Source organism: Lissotriton helveticus, chromosome 1_1 (genome assembly GCF_964261635.1).
Source record: "Lissotriton helveticus chromosome 1_1, aLisHel1.1, whole genome shotgun sequence".
Taxonomy (NCBI): Eukaryota; Metazoa; Chordata; class Amphibia; order Caudata; family Salamandridae; genus Lissotriton; species Lissotriton helveticus.
Window position 1 is genome coordinate 1114028476 of NC_136057.1, and position 18966 is coordinate 1114047441.

Sequence of the window (18966 nt, forward strand, 5' to 3'; positions counted from 1 at the left end):
GACTGCAGTCGAAGGACTTCTGGCCTACATGGTCGGTTTATGGTCTGACCGCCAAATTACGATGTTGGTGGTCAGAGATTAAAATGCCTGTTTCCCACAGCCTTCCCCTGCCATCCTTTCCGACATGGAAAGGCTGATAGGGAAACGACTTTGGGGGCCTGTGGCAGGGCCGCCCTGCCTATGCGACCTACTGTTGGTGGCCGATGGGGTACCTAGTGTTCCGCCCTGTAAATCACTGCACTGTGTGGCAGGCACTATGGGGTGTCTGCCACATGGTGCAGGGTTTTACACGCACCCCAATTTCTTTATGGGACCCTATATTACGACTGTTTTACGTCTGTAAAACAAGCTCCCATAGAGAAATGGAAGTATGCGACTGAACAGGGTTCGGTCACATCGTAATCAGGCAGAACCGCTGACCGGAGGACGGTCGGTCCCGAGACCACGAAGGTGTCGAGAAGAGGCAACTCTGACCGACATCGTAATAAGCCACTTATTGTAACTTTTTCATATTTATAATATATATTTATTAGAAAGAACATTTGTCAGAATTTTATTTTATATATAACACTTTTTTTATATTTGTTAAAGACTGAACAAATGTTTTTGAAGATATTTTGAGTAATATATATTATAATATTGTTTTAAACATTGTACTTTTTAAATATTTTTCACAAACATATTTTACATTCTTTTTCATACTGTTATTTTACCGAATTATTTTTAATATATATTAAATTATTTTATATATGTTATAATATTATTTAATATATAATACATTTTTAATAGTTATGCAAATACATAAGATTGTTTTTGAATAAATTTTTAGGACTATACATGTTTATATTTTTTCATACATTAATTTAAAAATATTTTTTCACAAACATATTCTACATATATTTTCATACTGTTATTTAGCATCTATATTTTTTATATATAGATATTATATGGTATCATTTTTTAAATATATGCAGTTTTTAAATAATTTTTTGGAACATTATTGCACATGTGTTATATTTCATATAATTTTAAAACATTTTGGTAACATTTCTGCTATTTTTCCCATTGATAGCCTTTTTTATACTTTTAGTAAGCAAACATGTTTAAAAAAAATAGATTTACTTGTTTTGGGAATTACTTGGAGCGGATCTTTTTTAAAACAATTTTTCGGGTTTTTATAGAACCAACAGACTGCATTATTTGGACTTATCACAAACATTTAAACAACTTTCTGGTGGATTACTTTTTTGAACTGTACAGATTTAAACAGAGATATGCGGCAACAAAAACTTAAGTTAATTTAATTATTTTACTGTGAGTGTGAAATGTCATATATTTATAATTGTGTTATGTTGACAGATTAATAATGTTATTTTGTAGAAACTATGGGCTTGATTTTCATACCGGTGGGACCGCAACCGATGGACCCTCGGTGGGGGCCCCATCGACAGACAGGCCTTTGGTCCGTTCAATGCATTAGGATGCAGGCGGTTGGACCGAAGAAGTCGGGGGGAAAGTCCGCCACCTCCGACAGGATCTAGGATCCTGTCGGGGCAGCAGTCAGAATTGTATCACTAGTATGGAGGCGGTGCCTACACATGCACCACCTTAAAGATTCAGATGTCCCTTTCCGACAGCCTTTTCGTGGGAGTCCGATCGCCATGAAAAGGCTGTCAGAAACAGACTTTGGGGCCCCAAGAAGGCCCACTGTCTCCCGTGGGCCACTGTAAGGTGTCCCTGGGGGTACATATAGTGCCCAATGTGCATTCATGCACCGTGTGCCTGGCACACAATGCTTGGAGGTGCACAAAGTGCTCTTTCACACTACGGCTTGTGCTGCAGTCCTTTTCCTGGGCTGCAATACAAGCCGCTATTTGAAATAGCACTTTTCTGACTGCCAACACGGCGGTCTCACCCTAATAGGGAGGTCGGACCGCTGCCTGCTTGTCAGTCTGTCTCCTGACTGACATGATACGTGACGGCGGTTCAACTGCCCATTATCGTAGTGAGCCTCCAAGTGATGTATTTTTTAAATTATGCGTAGGTAGTTGGTTAATTTGTTTTATGTATAAATAAATGTACAATTTTAATGAATTTTAACAAATAGTATTCATATTCTTATTATCTCAGTGGGTAATGCAAGATGTCAAATAATTTTTTCACCGACATAATAGTATTTTATCAACTTTAAAAAAATCTGTTTAAATTATTTTCGTGTAATATGTTGCTGTTTCATAGATGACTGGTACATTTTATATGTGGTTTAGTGGATAGATTTTACTCCAAAGGTCCTAATTGGTGCTGCGGCACTGGTGGCTCAGCCACCACTGCACCGGTAGTTTGATCGCCCCAAAATTTGTTGGGCGGTCGGACTGCCGCCACCACCAGGAAACAGCCATTCCCTTACGGTGGTGTGGCAGTCTTGAGGCCCATTTTCTGAGACTCCACTGTTAGAACACCAAAAAGCAGTCTGTCAGACAGGAGGAAACTGCTAGTCTGGCGGGCGGCCTGACCATGACTTTGGCACAGCTGGAGCGTGGCAGTGGCATACCGCCCTCTGCACCAAAAGTCGTAATCGGGCCCTGAGTAATCTAATCTATTGTTGTTTACAAATAGTCTTACTTTAAATTGGAGATTTTCATAAATGTTTCTAGTTTGTTTGGTTAGTTTAGGACAGATTTCTATAACAGATTGCTGTAGTCGAAGTTCTTGTATGCGGTCTAGAAATTTGTTTAGCATAGGTTGAGTTCTGCCTAGTGTGGACTGGAATGCGTTATGTAATGCTTTTCTGCGTTGTTGTTTTTTAGCCTCCTTTGCCATGGTGCTGTTGTAGACATTCCACCATGGTATAGAATTTTGCTTAGCGTCTGTGTCCTGACCTATGTAGTCTGCCTTCCTATGTGTCCTCGAAGTAGTCCAATAGGGGAGCTAGTTTCTCTTCATTTTTTTGGTAATAGGGACTTTTTATCAGGATGTTGTAATGGTTGACTACTTCTGTCACAGGGACACAGGCTAGTGCAATTAGTTTTTTTATTTCAATGGCAAACTGTCTGTTGGTGGCATATTCTACACTGAGGGGCCAATTACGATGCTGATTTCACTGTTGGCCCTTTTAGTTCTAGTTACAAGGCATTTTAAGGTAGCTATTGATGGTAACTGCCCTGTTATATGTTCTGGTATGGGGGTGGAAAGTAGGAGCTGCTTTCATGGATACCCCCACTTTTTCCTTGCGTCAGTATGTTTTGGACCTGTTTTGTTTGTTTTGTTTTGCGGAGTTTGAACCGAAGGGATCGGGTATCAGAGCGCTTTACATAGCACCAGTTGCTTTACAGGAGTACACTTTCATTTTTTTGTTAGGCACGGAAGATTAAGTGATTTGCCCAGAATCACAGGATGTTCAGCGTCATTGTCGAGACTCAAACCCGGTTCCCCAGATTCGAGGTCGATCGCCATAGCCTTAGTTTGCTGGGCTCCGGCTAATCAGGACCTCAGCATCCGTGCTCTCTCCCCTAAATTGGTTCTGGTAGGTAACTTGGTACCTCCACACTTGACTACTGGTGTACCCTTATAAGTCCTTAGTATATGGGTCTGAGGTATCCAGGGCATAAGTACACTAGGGTCTCCCATAAGCAGCAGCATGTATTGTGCCACCCATGGGAGTCCACTTAAAGTTTGACTACAGGCCTGCCATTGCAGCCTGTGTAAGATGGTGCTTGCACCCCTCATGACAGATATAAGTTTCCTTATATCTGGGTTCACTGCACTTAAAAGCTATAAGTTACCCCTATGGCAGGCTCTTCAGTCCTGAGGCCAGGGTGCTTGGTTACAAGAGTGAGGGTGCCCCTGCATGAGCAGGACACACCTACAAACCCCGGAGTTGATTCTCCAGGCTTTGTTAGTGCTGTCCTCCATTTTAAGGTAAATAGTGGACATCAGTTATTACGAGATGTCTAACTATAAAATGGCTGCACCAAACCTGGTCATGTGTGGTATCAAACATGTTGTAATCATACCTCAACACTGATCCAGTGCTGGAAGTATGGTCTCATATACTAGGGGTGCCTTAGGGGAACCTCGTACCCTTGGTAACAGCATTTCAGGGCCAGCCAGCAAGCTAGTGCTGCTGCTGACTACAGACACGATTCAGCCCTCCTGATGCTGAGCTGAGCTTGAGCAGGGAAAGATAGAACAATAGGTTTCCTGTCACATGGTAATGACCACCTCCCAGACAGGACTTAGTGTATTGTACTGGGATGGGGGTGCTTTCAAGCATCACCAGACAGCTTTGAAGGGCACATTTGGTGCCCTCCTTGCACAGTACAATTTGAGCAAGTTCAGGAACCCTTGGTTCCCACTCTGGTGCTAAACTGGACACAGTACAGGGGAGTATTCTCCTATCTGTCCAGCCCTTCTCTCAGAGGGACCACCAAGTTGTTCTAACCCATTCCATGGGATATTTAAGGGCTCCCCTGTGGGTGGGTCCTTAGATTTGCTGTGGAACAAGACTCACCTCTGAAACCAAGACACTCTTTGACCATCTGGACACTTGGACTTCGACTTGAGCTGAGACTGCATCAAGGAAGAATCCTGCTGCTCCTGGTCTAGCTGTTCTTCAAGTATTTTGTATCGTCTGTGTCTATGCTTCATCCAGGTTCTCCAGAAGGCCTGTGGGCATCAAGGACATCCAAAGTAATCTCCCTTGGAGTGAAGGGATCACTCCCCTGTATCTGCAGGCACCGCAACAAAGTTGACCGGCGTGCTGCTCTTGTTGTCCTACGGACTTCCCAAGGCCCAGCAAGGCAGGTGGTGGTTCTACAGCTCCCTAGAAGCCTGACCTTTCTTCTCTGCAATTTTGAGGACAGTTTCCCTCGTCAGAGCTGCTGGGACCAAACCCCTGTGCATAACATTGACTTGCAGTTGCCAAGACTTTTGTTTGGGATCTGCACTCCAGAGATCTTTGGACTACAAAGAGCTCCAGTCTCCAGCACCTCATCCCTTGAAGATCAGCATCATCACTACCTCCTCTGCACCATGATGAAATGATTGATTACGCACTTGTATAGCGCACGACTACCCGTAGGCATCTCGGCGCTTGTACGAATACCGCCGAGGAACCCTTCCTGGCCTTTCCCTGTGAGGAGCCCACTCCTGAGCACCCCCAAGGTGAAGTCAGGCATCCTCAGTGTTGTTGGGGCCGTTGTAGAGATTAAGCAAGCTATTGCCCAGAGGTGCAGAGTGGGACTCATGATTAGAATAGGCACCGAGGCGAGAATTATCAGGTCTGAGGAAATTGAGCCCGAGACCCGCCGAGGCGGGAATTGAACCCTGGTCCCAGCCAGACTACTGCATCAGGGTCTGCCGCTCTAACCATTGAGCCACACTTCTCTACCATGGGCCTCCATCTTTGGTGAGCTGCTTGAGGTCCTCTTGTGACTCCTGTGCCTTTGGCCTGAGGGTGCTCTGAGGTTCTTTCTTTGCTTCAGTGGGCTCTTCTGCTTGCTCAGGCCTGCTCTGACTCTCCTGCACTTGGTTAATCCCTTGGACCTTGCTGGTCCCCACGTTTGCATCACCTCGTCGCTCTCCAAGTCAGGCTTGTTGGTTCTTCCGCCTGGCATCAACCATCTGGACACCAACACCTTATGTGAGACAGCTTGGCCTTCCTCAGCATTCCCTGCTCCTCACAGCTGCAGCAACAAGGTCACTGTCTTCACTCCTGAACCTCTTGACATCGGTGGGCATTGTGCTTCTGTGCCTCTTGGTCACCTCACTGTGGCATAGACTCTGTCCCCTCTGCTTGCAGGTTCTCCACCTCAAGAATCCACCCTTGGGGCCCGATTCACAGAACTAACTTAAGACAAATCCTAAACTTACTACTATTTTACTACTGCAGAAGGCCTGTGAATACAAAAATGAGTAAGTGCACATGCTCTTTTAAATTAATTACTACAGTTTCTCAGGTAGTTATTCTCTCATAACATTGATTAGAATAATATTTGGTACATTTCCAATTAGTATGTTCTGTAGAAGCATTTTCGTGACTGCACGTGTATCCCATGTAACACAGTAAAAGTTTCCCCATATGTAATGTTATAAAGGTTGCACCTTCTGTCATTATGTTTTTATTTACTGTATTAACATGAATGTAGAAAATAGTTTTTAATAAATGTTTTGTATTAATATACAGTTAAATAGACATTTCAGTTTTTTTGAAAACTTACTTGTATCTTGTTTAGCAAAGTTTTGTCTTCGTGGAACCTCTTTCTTCTGCAAGCTTCTTCTTGAAACAGGTGCTTATTCCTGTTGGCAGAGTAGAAGTCGTTTTATTTTTGCATATATGATGTTATTGATGTTTAAGGATGTTTAGGTTATTCGAAGTTTCAACTGTTGCTGTCTTAGTACATTTAAAGCAGTTTTGTAGATAAAAGGCCAGATTACGAGTTTGGCTGTCTGACTGCTTGGAAACCGCATCAGTCAGTAACCCACATCACTGGTGGTCGTTAGACCGCCGTATTACGAGTTGCCCGTAGGGCCCGCGGTATGGTTGCGGCTGTCTTGCAGTGGTGGATAATGGTTTTCCATATCTATCGGTGCATGTGTATAAATTTCGAATTGCGTCAAATGTACACGTATGCATGATACATGTGAAAAATACCACCTACGAATTGCCAGAGTCTAGCCCATATATGGCCAGTCCACCAATGGGTATATGGTACAAAAAGGACTCACCTGTAGATCTCCGCAAACAGGGTCGTATTCTTTGGGGTGAAGATGCTGCTGTGAAATAGAGATCTAGAGAAAGGGTACCATGTTGAACTCTGCCTGCAAGTCAGGAGAGTGGTGAGTATGCACCCCAACTCTTTTGTTACTGTGGACTCGAAGCTGGCGGTCAGACCACCGCAGTCGTCTCATCGGAAATCCAACTCGCAATGCGTACAGCAGTGGAGCTCCTCAGTACTACCCTTTGGCAGCTGCCTTTCCTTGACCGCAACACCGGCGTTCAGCAGTGTGCTGGCGGTGTTGGCGGTTCTGCTGTGGTTTTTGGAAACGCAATCCGCCCTTCTTGTAATAAAGCGGTCGGACCGCCGAGCTCACTGTGGCAGCACCGCCACCACAGGAACGACAGTTCACAGACCGCCAAACTCATAATAAGGCCCATACTTACTTATTTTTGTGTTCTTTGATGTGTGCTTGTGGATGAAGTTTAGTTGAAGGTTGAATAATCTGTAGAAGAGGATAGATGTTAAAAACTGTGTTAGTAAATGTTTTATAAGAATTGTTTCTTAAAGTTACAATTATTAAATTTTTTAAAGAAAGTAGTTACTTACTTGGAGATGTGGATGCACCATTGTATATGTTGCAGGCTTCTCTTTTCCAGGGAAAATCTGGCAGAGTTTTCTCCTCTTTAAATGTTTGGCGTTTTCAGATTTTTTTTCCATTAAATTGCTGTGGCTTTTATATTGTTTGTTTAATTTGTTAAGCTTTTTATTGGTTATAGTTTTGTATAGTTTAATATAACTGATTGTTTTAGCTTCCTTTTTATTATCTTTATTTGGAAAATACCAATTAATTTTTAAATGCTCGTATTAGAGATAACTTTATTTAATATTATATATATTTATTTTAAGTAAAAAATAATATTAATTGTAAATATAAAGATGTGCTGTATGTAAGTGGGATGTAAATATATCTAACATATATAATTTAGAGGAGTTTTATGTTGATATATTTGAAATGTATTATTTTGATGAAGAAAAATGTATATTTTATTTATAAACTTAGTGTTTTTAGTATTTTTCACTGCTATTTATTACTTGTTTTTATGACATTTATGTCATCAATATTTTTTATTTCAATTTTTTGACATTGTCTATGTTTAGTTAAGTGACAATATTTTTGTTTCCGATATTTTGGTTTTCGATATATACCGTAGCTTGATATTTTTAACGTTGATTTTTTTTCCCGATATTAATGACTTTTGTAATTAAGTGGTAAGTATAATGGGCAACCCAATCTACCCTTGAGGACTCGGGAAAAATAAGATAAACGGTGTCTTCAAGGGATTTATTCAAATACCAAGTTGACTTATTCGTAATCACAATGGGGGGCAAGATTTATTATATACTTGCCAGTTAATTTCTTTTATCCACTTATTCTCTCATAGCAAAATTCCTTTGTACTTAGAAATAAATCACGGAAAAATATATCTTAAACAGAATATATATCAAATAGAAAGCAAAACAAACACGGCTGTATATATAAAAGTGATACATTTTTTATCGTTAGATTTCATCAAGGGTACTTCTGGATCATACCTACAATGGAACAAGAAGGTGCCAATTTGATCTTTCAACCTTCACTCTAACAATTGTAAAACACTTTGCCACCATCAAGATCAAGAAATATCTGGGAAACGAACCAAAAGGCTTGACAGAGAAGTGGGGGAATAAAGGAACAATTAAAACGAGACAAAACTATTTTTCGGGAAACGTTGCGCGGTGTATTTTATTCATAGGTTGAAACCAGATGACATTTTCATTTTAGCTTTTATAGAATAAATTCAGCGCGGCTATGTAGAGACTGGTTGATCCTTCTGTTTTCCAAATAATAAACTGAAAGATGTTGTCACAAAATGTAATTATATTGGCTCGAATTAATTTAGAAGCAATTTCTTGAGGGTATTGAGTGACGTAAGCTTGCTGCTGAGGAAGGTTCTTCAATTACATTTAAAAGGCTTATCGTAGTTTCCCATTCGTGCATAATAATAGGTCGCGAGCGTCGCTTTATATGCACGTGACGTGCTATATGCTCTACTAATCTGGTTACAACGGCAGTAGCTATTTCATGTTTAGCAGCAGAATTTAAAGGACACTCGCATAAGATTAATACTTGGATGTCGAAATCGGCTTTATGGAATTTAAATACTTTCTTTACATGAAAACAGAAATAACAGGTAAAGTGTTAATAGCTGGTCTACTAAACACATAAGTCTCTTAAACTGTACAGTTTCTGCAAAACAAACGCAAATTAGGGTCATTCTTCCCTTTATTCTTAATTCGTAGAATACATTTAGCAAGTATGAGTTTATTTCCCAATTATTGTTTTATTTCTTCAATCTATTTTTTTGTTGAATGCAAAAATGATCAGAGAATTGTCCAGTGGGTAATTTAATAATGTTTATATTCTGGAAAGAAATTGGCAAGATTGCATTTGCAGGGCGGTTCCATCCCCACGGGCTTTAAGTGGTAATCTTCCAGTTCAATTTACTATATCAAATACCACCATCTACTGTAACAATCTGCAAAAGAAAAGCAAGAGTTGGCACCGTGGCTGTAACTTTTTTTTCAACACTCTTTATTGACATTTTACACATGATATCAATATCAATTCGCATTTAAAACATAGTTTTCCAAAATTATCTGTTATGACAATATCTGTGTTGAATTCGACAGAGTTGCAATAATAACCACAACAACTTCCTGTAGACTAACTAACCCACCCGCCCGTCGTGTCTACGTGACACGTAAATCTATAACCATCTATCTGGAGGGCCACACTATGTTCTACTTATCCCAGTTCCTGTTCTAGGGTATGCATTAACTCCTGTGCCATCTCCACCTCCCCGTCCAGGGGATCCTTTAGGTCTGCAATCATCATGGTCCATGCTCACACATCCTCCTCAAGTCTATCTTCTTTTCTGATGTGTTTCATTCGAACTAGTTCTGCTGTCGCCCATTCTTTCATGTCTCTCAGCCATCTACCCAAAAGCGGTGGAGTTGGGCTATGCCACGAAATTGCTATACATCTCCATGCAATCACCAGCCCCTGGAGCACAAACCTCCTACTCAGTTTTATTCTTTTTTGAGGTGGGTATCAGGTGCAACAGAGCAGACCGGTCGGTCCTGGGGATGGACCATCCAGTCGCCACATGTATAAGCTTCAACACCCCCTCCCAGAATAGACACAAACCCCTGCACTCCCATTTCATATGCATAAAACGTGCTGCCGCTTCTCCGCATCTAGGGCAGGTGTCTGATTTTTCCTGGTAAACTTTGCTTAGTCTGTAAGGGGTTTAATATACCCAGTGTACCACATTATATTGAATTAAGTTAAATTAAATGTTGGAGCTCACCTCTCGAACTCCTTCATGTACTTTCACCGACTCCCGTTCTACTATGGCTTCCTCCGACTCCTCCCACCTTGCCTGAACCGGGAGGGCACTGACTATCGTTTCGAATGGCCCTATAGATGTGGGAGATCAAGCGCCGGCCCACCGCCATTGATAGTATAATTGTATCTTACCATACTGTAGAAATTGGCCGGCTCCCCGCTCAAAGGCAGTCGCAGCTTCCTCACCGGTTATAAATTTGCCATTAGTATATCTCCCATTGCAAGGCATCCCCCGTCCCTCCAACGCTGGATGGACATGGACGACCCATAGTGGCATGTTAGGGAATACAGAGCCCTCCGAATCACTCTCTTAGCTACATCTTCCCAGATTTTTGCTACAAATCTAATCAGATAGGGATATATGTCCAGGATTGCAGGCCTCATCATAAGTAATTTGGGTAGGGTACTACCAATGTAAGTGCCCACCAATAGGGCCTTTTCCCAATTACTACCCACTTCCAGCCAGTGGACCATATAGAGTAATTGGGCCGCTATATAATCTAAATACATATGGGGAATCTCCAGCCCTATCAACCCACTTCAGTTGGAGGGAGACTAGTTTAACTCGTTTCCGCTTGTTTTCCCACAGCAATTCCACCAATAAGCTATCCAAGGTCAGCAAATAAGATTTAGGAATTTCATAGAAAGAGTGTTGCAGGGTGTAGAGGCAGCAGGGCAATATTATCATTTTTGTAATTGCCACCTTGCCCATTAGGGAGAGAGGCAATGACTTCCAGAATCCCACCGAAGCTTGTATCCCATCCAGTATCCTCCATATATTATGCTCTAAAAATGATGAGGACGAATTTCACAGTTGTCTTCCCAAATACATCATACCCTCTTTCTTCCATGGCAGACCCACTTCAGGGTGTGTATCGATTGCCTCCTGTGTCATTTTCCTGATTGGGACTATTAAGGATTTACCGGGATTAATGCGAAGTCCGGAGAACTCGCCAAATTTCTGTAGTTCATTTAGGAGGGGTGGAACTGCTCGAGGTGGGCGCCATAGATATACCAACATGTCCTCTGCATACAGAGAGACGATGTGTACGGTATCGCCCTAGGGGACTCCGTGTCCCACCATGGTTTTCCTGAGCATTGCCGCTGGTGGCTCCATCGCCACCGCAAACAGCGGTGGCGACAGGGGGCATCCCTACCTTGACTATAAATTGTGCGGTACTAAGAAATTCCTTCTTGTGACAGGAGACATCTTGTAGATATTTAGTCTATGGTGTGTAGCTACTACAGTCACTTTTATGTGTAGAGTCATTGGCTTGGGCACTGTAAAGTTGTGTGCTTACCGTCCCCTTTTTTCTACACTGCAGAGCGGGGCCTCATACTCCCGAGCGGTCGCCGGGTGAGGTGAGGTCATCACCCACACAAAGCTGGGTGAGTATCACCGTGAGGAAATGCCTCAGGGTGATCAAGCTATTATGCTTTTTATCATGCAGAATGCAAATTATTCTTGCAGTTGTGGCTATGCGGTCACTGTGTGTGTCTATAGGTGCATGTGTGTATTTGAGTGTTGTTTAACATAATATCTATCTGTTTATGTCTCTTGATAGGAAGAAGACGCATATCTTTTCCATCAGTGGACACTTAAGTATCAAAAGTTTTTGGTATAGATGTAACTTTTCACTAGTACATTTGTGTTACTTGTCACTTCAATACACCATATGGAGTTGCAGTAGCTATTTTACATCATAGGTCCTGAGGAAAGCTGGGCTAAATGCCCCTTAGGCTGAAACATGTCGACCGTACTGCACAGCACTTTTAGGTAGTCTTACTACCTGGAAGGTGTTTTATTCTTGACACTGAGACTTCTGTTTAAACGTTTTTCAGAGTCTAGGCAGTCAATTTTTCACTCACCATTATTATTTGAGCACTGCATTTTTTGTATTCACACCACTTCAGGATGTACATTATGATCACATTTTCTGACATCCTTTCCCATACCGGCACTTCAGGGTCGGATTTGGGCTGGTATGACAAGCAATTCCCACATGATGCAAACTCCACCATGAGGGTGGTCTGATGGTAATTGCTTTAGCTTTCTGTTATCCACAGTTGCTGTCTTCAACAACTTGTTTCACGCATGCACCCTGCTGTCACACAGTGACTGTAGTAGCTACACACCATCTGTGGACCTGGTCTGCTCTTTTGTGTTGTTTGTATCGTGACCACAGGGGAGTGAGCAGACAGGTCAGTAAATATTCCCCTAGACCCTCCACACACCTGTTTTTTCTAGTATTAAGTGCAACTTTTTAGTTGCGGGTCAATTTGATTAGGTGGCAAATAAGGTTTTGTTTACACCCTTTAGCTCACTCAACCTAGTTGTGTATGTACCAGTCTATCTGCCTCCATTGACACTCAAGGATAAGATTTCCTACTTACATCACTGTGTAACCATAACAATTCTCCTTGTGGGTTTGTCACTCTTCCATTACAGAGTGACTTACAATGGCATACACGCCCTTTAATTGAAGGCTGTAAATCTGCTTCAGATACCTCCTTTTCTCTCTACAGTAAGAGGCAGTTGAAGAGTTACTCCTTGACATGCCCCAATGATAGCAGACATCCTTATGCCTAGTTTGACGGAATTTTCCATCTAGTACAGCCATTCTCGGATTAGGAATGGTCTCATAATCCTCTAATACTTGATGTAATTGACGGAGTAACACCATTCACTTTATCGTATTCTCACCCCAATTGGAGTCAGAATGATTTAACAGGTAATTGTCTTTCTATCTGTAGAAATAGCAATATGCATTGCTTTAGAGTTGCGTTATTTGATGACCGCACATGCGCAGGAGATAAGCGACTCTGTTCTTTCACGCATGCGCAGGAAAGGAGTCGCGGCATCTTCCGCAACTTTTTTCAACTTTTTTCAACCTTTCACAAGTTTCCCAAATCATGGAGGCCACACCGCGCAAGTACCGGTGTCTATTAAAGGAGGATGGACGACATTTTCGCTCACCTCCACTTCCGCTCGGTCCCAAACTGGAGGCACCGACGGACAGGTGAGTCGCCCGGTGTCTTCCGTGTGTGCAAACTAGGTTAGGTCCTGTACAAGATACAGGATTAGTCACTACCTACAGAGGTGGTGAAATTCAATGGAGTTAGTTTGACCCTCAATGTCTATTAAACCTTGTGTTTGGGATGTTACTCTGTCGTTTGACACCCCTCTTTAGTCAAAGAGCTTAGGATTTTGAGTGACTCAGGCATTTACCAATTGGCCCCTATGAGTACCCCTCTCTAATGCCAGATTACTGTGGTCCTTAACAAGTGTTCTGTTTATATCTATCTTCTGTATTGTTTGTAGACAAGTTGTGAACAAGCAATTGAGAGATATATAGCATAGCCAGGAGAGAGCCCTGTGACATCATTAATATCGCAATATGCGTAATTCCTATGTAACTCCCGGGAGTCTATGATATTGATTTTTTGAGTGAATGGTATGACAGTCGAGTTGCTATCACACGTAGGTTGGGTTTTATGTGTAGAGTCATTGGCTTGGGCACTGTAAAGTTGTGTGCTTACTGTCCCCTTTTTTCTACACTGCAGAGCGGGGCCTCATACTCCCGAGCGGTCGCCGGGTGAGGTGAGGTCATCACCCACACAAAGCTGGGTGAGTATCACCGTGAGGAAATGCCTCAGGGTGATCAAGCTATTATGCTTTTTATCATGCAGAATGCAAATTATTCTTGCAGTTGTGGCTATGCGGTCACTGTGTGTGTCTATAGGTGCATGTGTGTATTTGAGTGTTGTTTAACATAATATCTATCTGTTTATGTCTCTTGATAGGAAGAAGACGCATATCTTTTCCATCAGTGGACACTTAAGTATCAAAAGTTTTTGGTATAGATGTAACTTTTCACTAGTACATTTGTGTTACTTGTCACTTCAATACACCATATGGAGTTGCAGTAGCTATTTTACATCATAGGTCCTGAAGAAAGCTGGGCTAAATGCCCCTTAGGCTGAAACATGTCGACCGTACTGCACAGCACTTTTAGGTAGTCTTACTACCTGGGAGGTATTTTATTCTTGACACTGAGACTTCTGTTTAAACGTTTTTCAGAGTCTAGGCAGTCAATTTTTCACTCACCATTATTATTTGAGCACTGCATTTTTTGTATTCACACCACTTCAGGATGTACATTATGATCACATTTTCTGACATCCTTTCCCATACCGGCACTTCAGGGTCGGATTTGGGCTGGTATGACAAGCAATTCCCACGTGATGCAAACTCCACCATGAGGGTGGTCTGATGGTAATTGCTTTAGCTTTCTGTTATCCACAGTTGCTGTCTTCAACAACTTGTTTCACGCATGCACCCTGCTGTCACACAGTGACTGTAGTAGCTACACACCATCTGTGGACCTGGTCTGCTCTTTTGTGTTGTTTGTATCGTGACCACAGGGGAGTGAGCAGACAGGTCAGTAAATATTCCCCTAGACCCTCCACACACCTGTTTTTTCTAGTATTAAGTGCAACTTTTTAGTTGCGGGTCAATTTGATTAGGTGGCAAATAAGGTTTTGTTTACACCCTTTAGCTCACTCAACCTAGTTGTGTATGTACCAGTCTGTCTGCCTCCATTGACACTCAAGGATAAGATTTCCTACTTACATCACTGTGTAACCATAACAATTCTCCTTGTGGGTTTGTCACTCTTCCATTACAGAGTGACTTACAATGGCATACACGCCCTTTAATTGAAGGCTGTAAATCTGCTTCAGATACCTCCTTTTCTCTCTACAGTTGGAGGCAGTTGAAGAGTTACTCCTTGACATGCCCCAATGATAGCAGACATCCTTATGCCTAGTTTGACGGAATTTTCCATCTAGTACAGCCATTCTCGGATTAGGAATGGTCTCATAATCCTCTAATACTTGATGTAATTGACGGAGTAACACCATTCACTTTATCGTATTCTCACCCCAATTGGAGTCAGAATGATTTAACAGGTAATTGTCTTTCTATCTGTAGAAATAGCAATATGCATTGCTTTAGAGTTGCGCTATTTGATGACCGCGCATGCGCAGGAGATAAGCGACTCTGTTCTTTCGCGCATGCGCAGGAAAGGAGTAGCGGCATCTTCCGCAACTTTTTTCAACTTTTTTCAACCTTTCACAAGTTTCCCAAATCATGGAGGCCACACCGCGCAAGTACCGGTGTCTATTAAAGGAGGAAGGACGACATTTTTGCTCACCTCCACTTCCGCTCGGTCCCAAACTGGAGGCACCGACGGACAGGTGAGTCGCCCGGTGTCTTCCGTGTGTGCAAACTAGGTTAGGTCCTGTCCAAGATACAGGATTAGTCACTACCTACAGAGGTGGTGAAATTCAATGGAGTTAGTTTGACCCTCAATGTCTATTAAACCTTGTGTTTGGGATGTTACTCTGTCGATTGACACCCCTCTTTAGTCAAAGAGCTTAGGATTTTGAGTGACTCAGGCATTTACCAATTGGCCCTTATGAGTACCCCTCTCTAATGCCAGATTACTGTAGTCCTTAACAAGTGTTCTGTTTATATCTATCTTCTGTATTGTTTGTAGACAAGTTGTGAACAGGCAATTGAGAGATATATAGCATAGCCAGGAGAGAGCCCTGTGACATCATTAATATCGCAATATGCGTAATTCCTATGTAACTCCCGGGAGTCTATATTGATTTTTTGAGTGAATGGTATGACAGTCGAGTTGCTATCACACGTAGGTTGGGTTTTATGTGTAGAGTCATTGGCTTGGGCACTGTAAAGTTGTGTGCTTACCGTCCCCTTTTTTCTACACTGCAGAGCGGGGCCTCATACTCCCAAACGGTCGCCGGGTGAGGTGAGGTCATCACCCACACAAAGCTGGGTGAGTATCACCGTGAGGAAATGCCTCAGGGTGATCAAGCTATTATGCTTTTTATCATGCAGAATGCAAATTATTCTTGCAGTTGTGGCTATGCGGTCACTGTGTGTGTCTATAGGTGCATGTGTGTATTTGAGTGTTGTTTAACATAATATCTATCTGTTTATGTCTCTTGATAGGAAGAAGACGCATATCTTTTCCATCAGTGGACACTTAAGTATCAAAAGTTTTTGGTATAGATGTAACTTTTCACTAGTACATTTGTGTTACTTGTCACTTCAATACACCATATGGAGTTGCAGTAGCTATTTTACATCATAGGTCCTGAAGAAAGCTGGGCTAAATGCCCCTTAGGCTGAAACATGTCGACCGTACTGCACAGCACTTTTAGGTAGTCTTACTACCTGGGAGGTGTTTTATTCTTGACACTGAGACTTCTGTTTAAACGTTTTTCAGAGTCTAGGCAGTCAATTTTTCACTCACCATTATTATTTGAGCACTGCATTTTTTGTATTCACACCACTTCAGGATGTACATTATGATCACATTTTCTGACATCCTTTCCCATACCGGCACTTCAGGGTCGGATTTGGGCTGGTATGACAAGCAATTCCCACGTGATGCAAACTCCACCATGAGGGTGGTCTGATGGTAATTGCTTTAGCTTTCTGTTATCCACAGTTGCTGTCTTCAACAACTTGTTTCACGCATGCACCCTGCTGTCACACAGTGACTGTAGTAGCTACACACCATCTGTGGACCTGGTCTGCTCTTTTGTGTTGTTTGTATCGTGACCACAGGGGAGTGAGCAGACAGGTCAGTAAATATTCCTCTAGACCCTCCACACACCTGTTTTTTCTAGTATTAAGTGCAACTTTTTAGTTGCGGGTCAATTTGATTAGGTGGCAAATAAGGTTTTGTTTACACCCTTTAGCTCACTCAACCTAGTTGTGTATGTACCAGTCTGTCTGCCTCCATTGACACTCAAGGATAAGATTTCCTACTTACATCACTGTGTAACCATAACAATTCTCCTTGTGGGTTTGTCACTCTTCCATTACAGAGTGACTTACAATGGCATACACGCCCTTTAATTGAAGGCTGTAAATCTGCTTCAGATACCTCCTTTTCTCTCTACAGTAAGAGGCAGTTGAAGAGTTACTCCTTGACATGCCCCAATGATAGCAGACATCCTTATGCCTAGTTTGACGGAATTTTCCATCTAGTACAGCCATTCTCGGATTAGGAATGGTCTCATAATCCTCTAATACTTGATGTAATTGATGGAGTAACACCATTCACTTTATCGTATTCTCACCCCAATTGGAGTCAGAATGATTTAACAGGTAATTGTCTTTCTATCTGTAGAAATAGCAATATGCATTGCTTTAGAGTTGCGTTATTTGATGACTGCGCATGCGCAGGAGATAAGCGACTCTGTTCTTTCGCGCATGCGCAGGAAAGGAGTAGCGGCATCTTCCGCAACTTTTTTCAACTTTTTTCAACCTTTCACAAGTTTCCCAAATCATGGAGGCCACACCGCGCAAGTACCGGTGTCTATTAAAGGAGGAAGGACGACATTTTTGCTCACCTCCTCTTCCGCTCGGTCCCAAACTGGAGGCACCGACGGACAGGTGAGTCGCCCGGTGTCTTCCGTGTGTGCAAACTAGGTTAGGTCCTGTCCAAGATACAGGATTAGTCACTACCTACAGAGGTGGTGAAATTCAATGGAGTTAGTTTGACCCTCAATGTCTATTAAACCTTGTGTTTGGGATGTTACTCTGTCGATTGACACCCCTCTTTAGTCAAAGAGCTTAGGATTTTGAGTGACTCAGGCATTTACCAATTGGCCCTTATGAGTACCCCTCTCTAATGCCAGATTACTGTAGTCCTTAACAAGTGTTCTGTTTATATCTATCTTCTGTATTGTTTGTAGACAAGTTGTGAACAAGCAATTGAGAGATATATAGCATAGCCAGGAGAGAGCCCTGTTACATCATTAATATCGCAATATGCGTAATTCCTATGTAACTCCCGGGAGTCTATGATATTGATTTTTTGAGTGAATGGTATGACAGTCGAGTTGCTATCACACGTAGGTTGGGTTTTATGTGTAGAGTCATTGGCTTGGGCACTGTAAAGTTGTGTGCTTACCGTCCCCTTTTTTCTACACTGCAGAGCGGGGACTCATACTCCCGAGCGGTCGCCGGGTGAGGTGAGGTCATCACCCACTCAAAGCTGGGTGAGTATCACCGTGAGGAAATGCCTCAGGGTGATCAAGCTATTATGCTTTTTATCATGCAGAATGCAAATTATTCTTGCAGTTGTGGCTATGCGGTCACTGTGTGTGTCTATAGGTGCGTGTGTGTATTTGAGTGTTGTTTAACATAATATCTATCTGTTTATGTCTCTTGATAGGAAGAAGACGCATATCTTTTCCATCAGTGGACACTTAAGTATCAAAAGTTTTTGGTATAGATGTAACTTTTCACTAGTACATTTGTGTTACTTGTCACTTCAATACACCATATGGAGTTGCAGTAGCTATTTTACATCATAGGTCCTGAAGAAAGCTGGGCTAAATGCCCCTTAGGCTGAAACATGTCGACCGTAGTGCACAGCACTTTTAGGTAGTCTTACTACCTGGGAGGTGTTTTATTCTTGACACTGAGACTTCTGTTTAAACGTTTTTCAGAGTCTAGGCAGTCAATTTTTCACTCACCATTATTATTTGAGCACTGCATTTTTTGTATTCACACCACTTCAGGATGTACATTATGATCACATTTTCTGACATCCTTTCCCATACCGGCACTTCAGGGTCGGATTTGGGCTGGTATGACAAGCAATTCCCACGTGATGCAAACTCCACCATGAGGGTGGTCTGATGGTAATTGCTTTAGCTTTCTGTTATCCACAGTTGCTGTCTTCAACAACT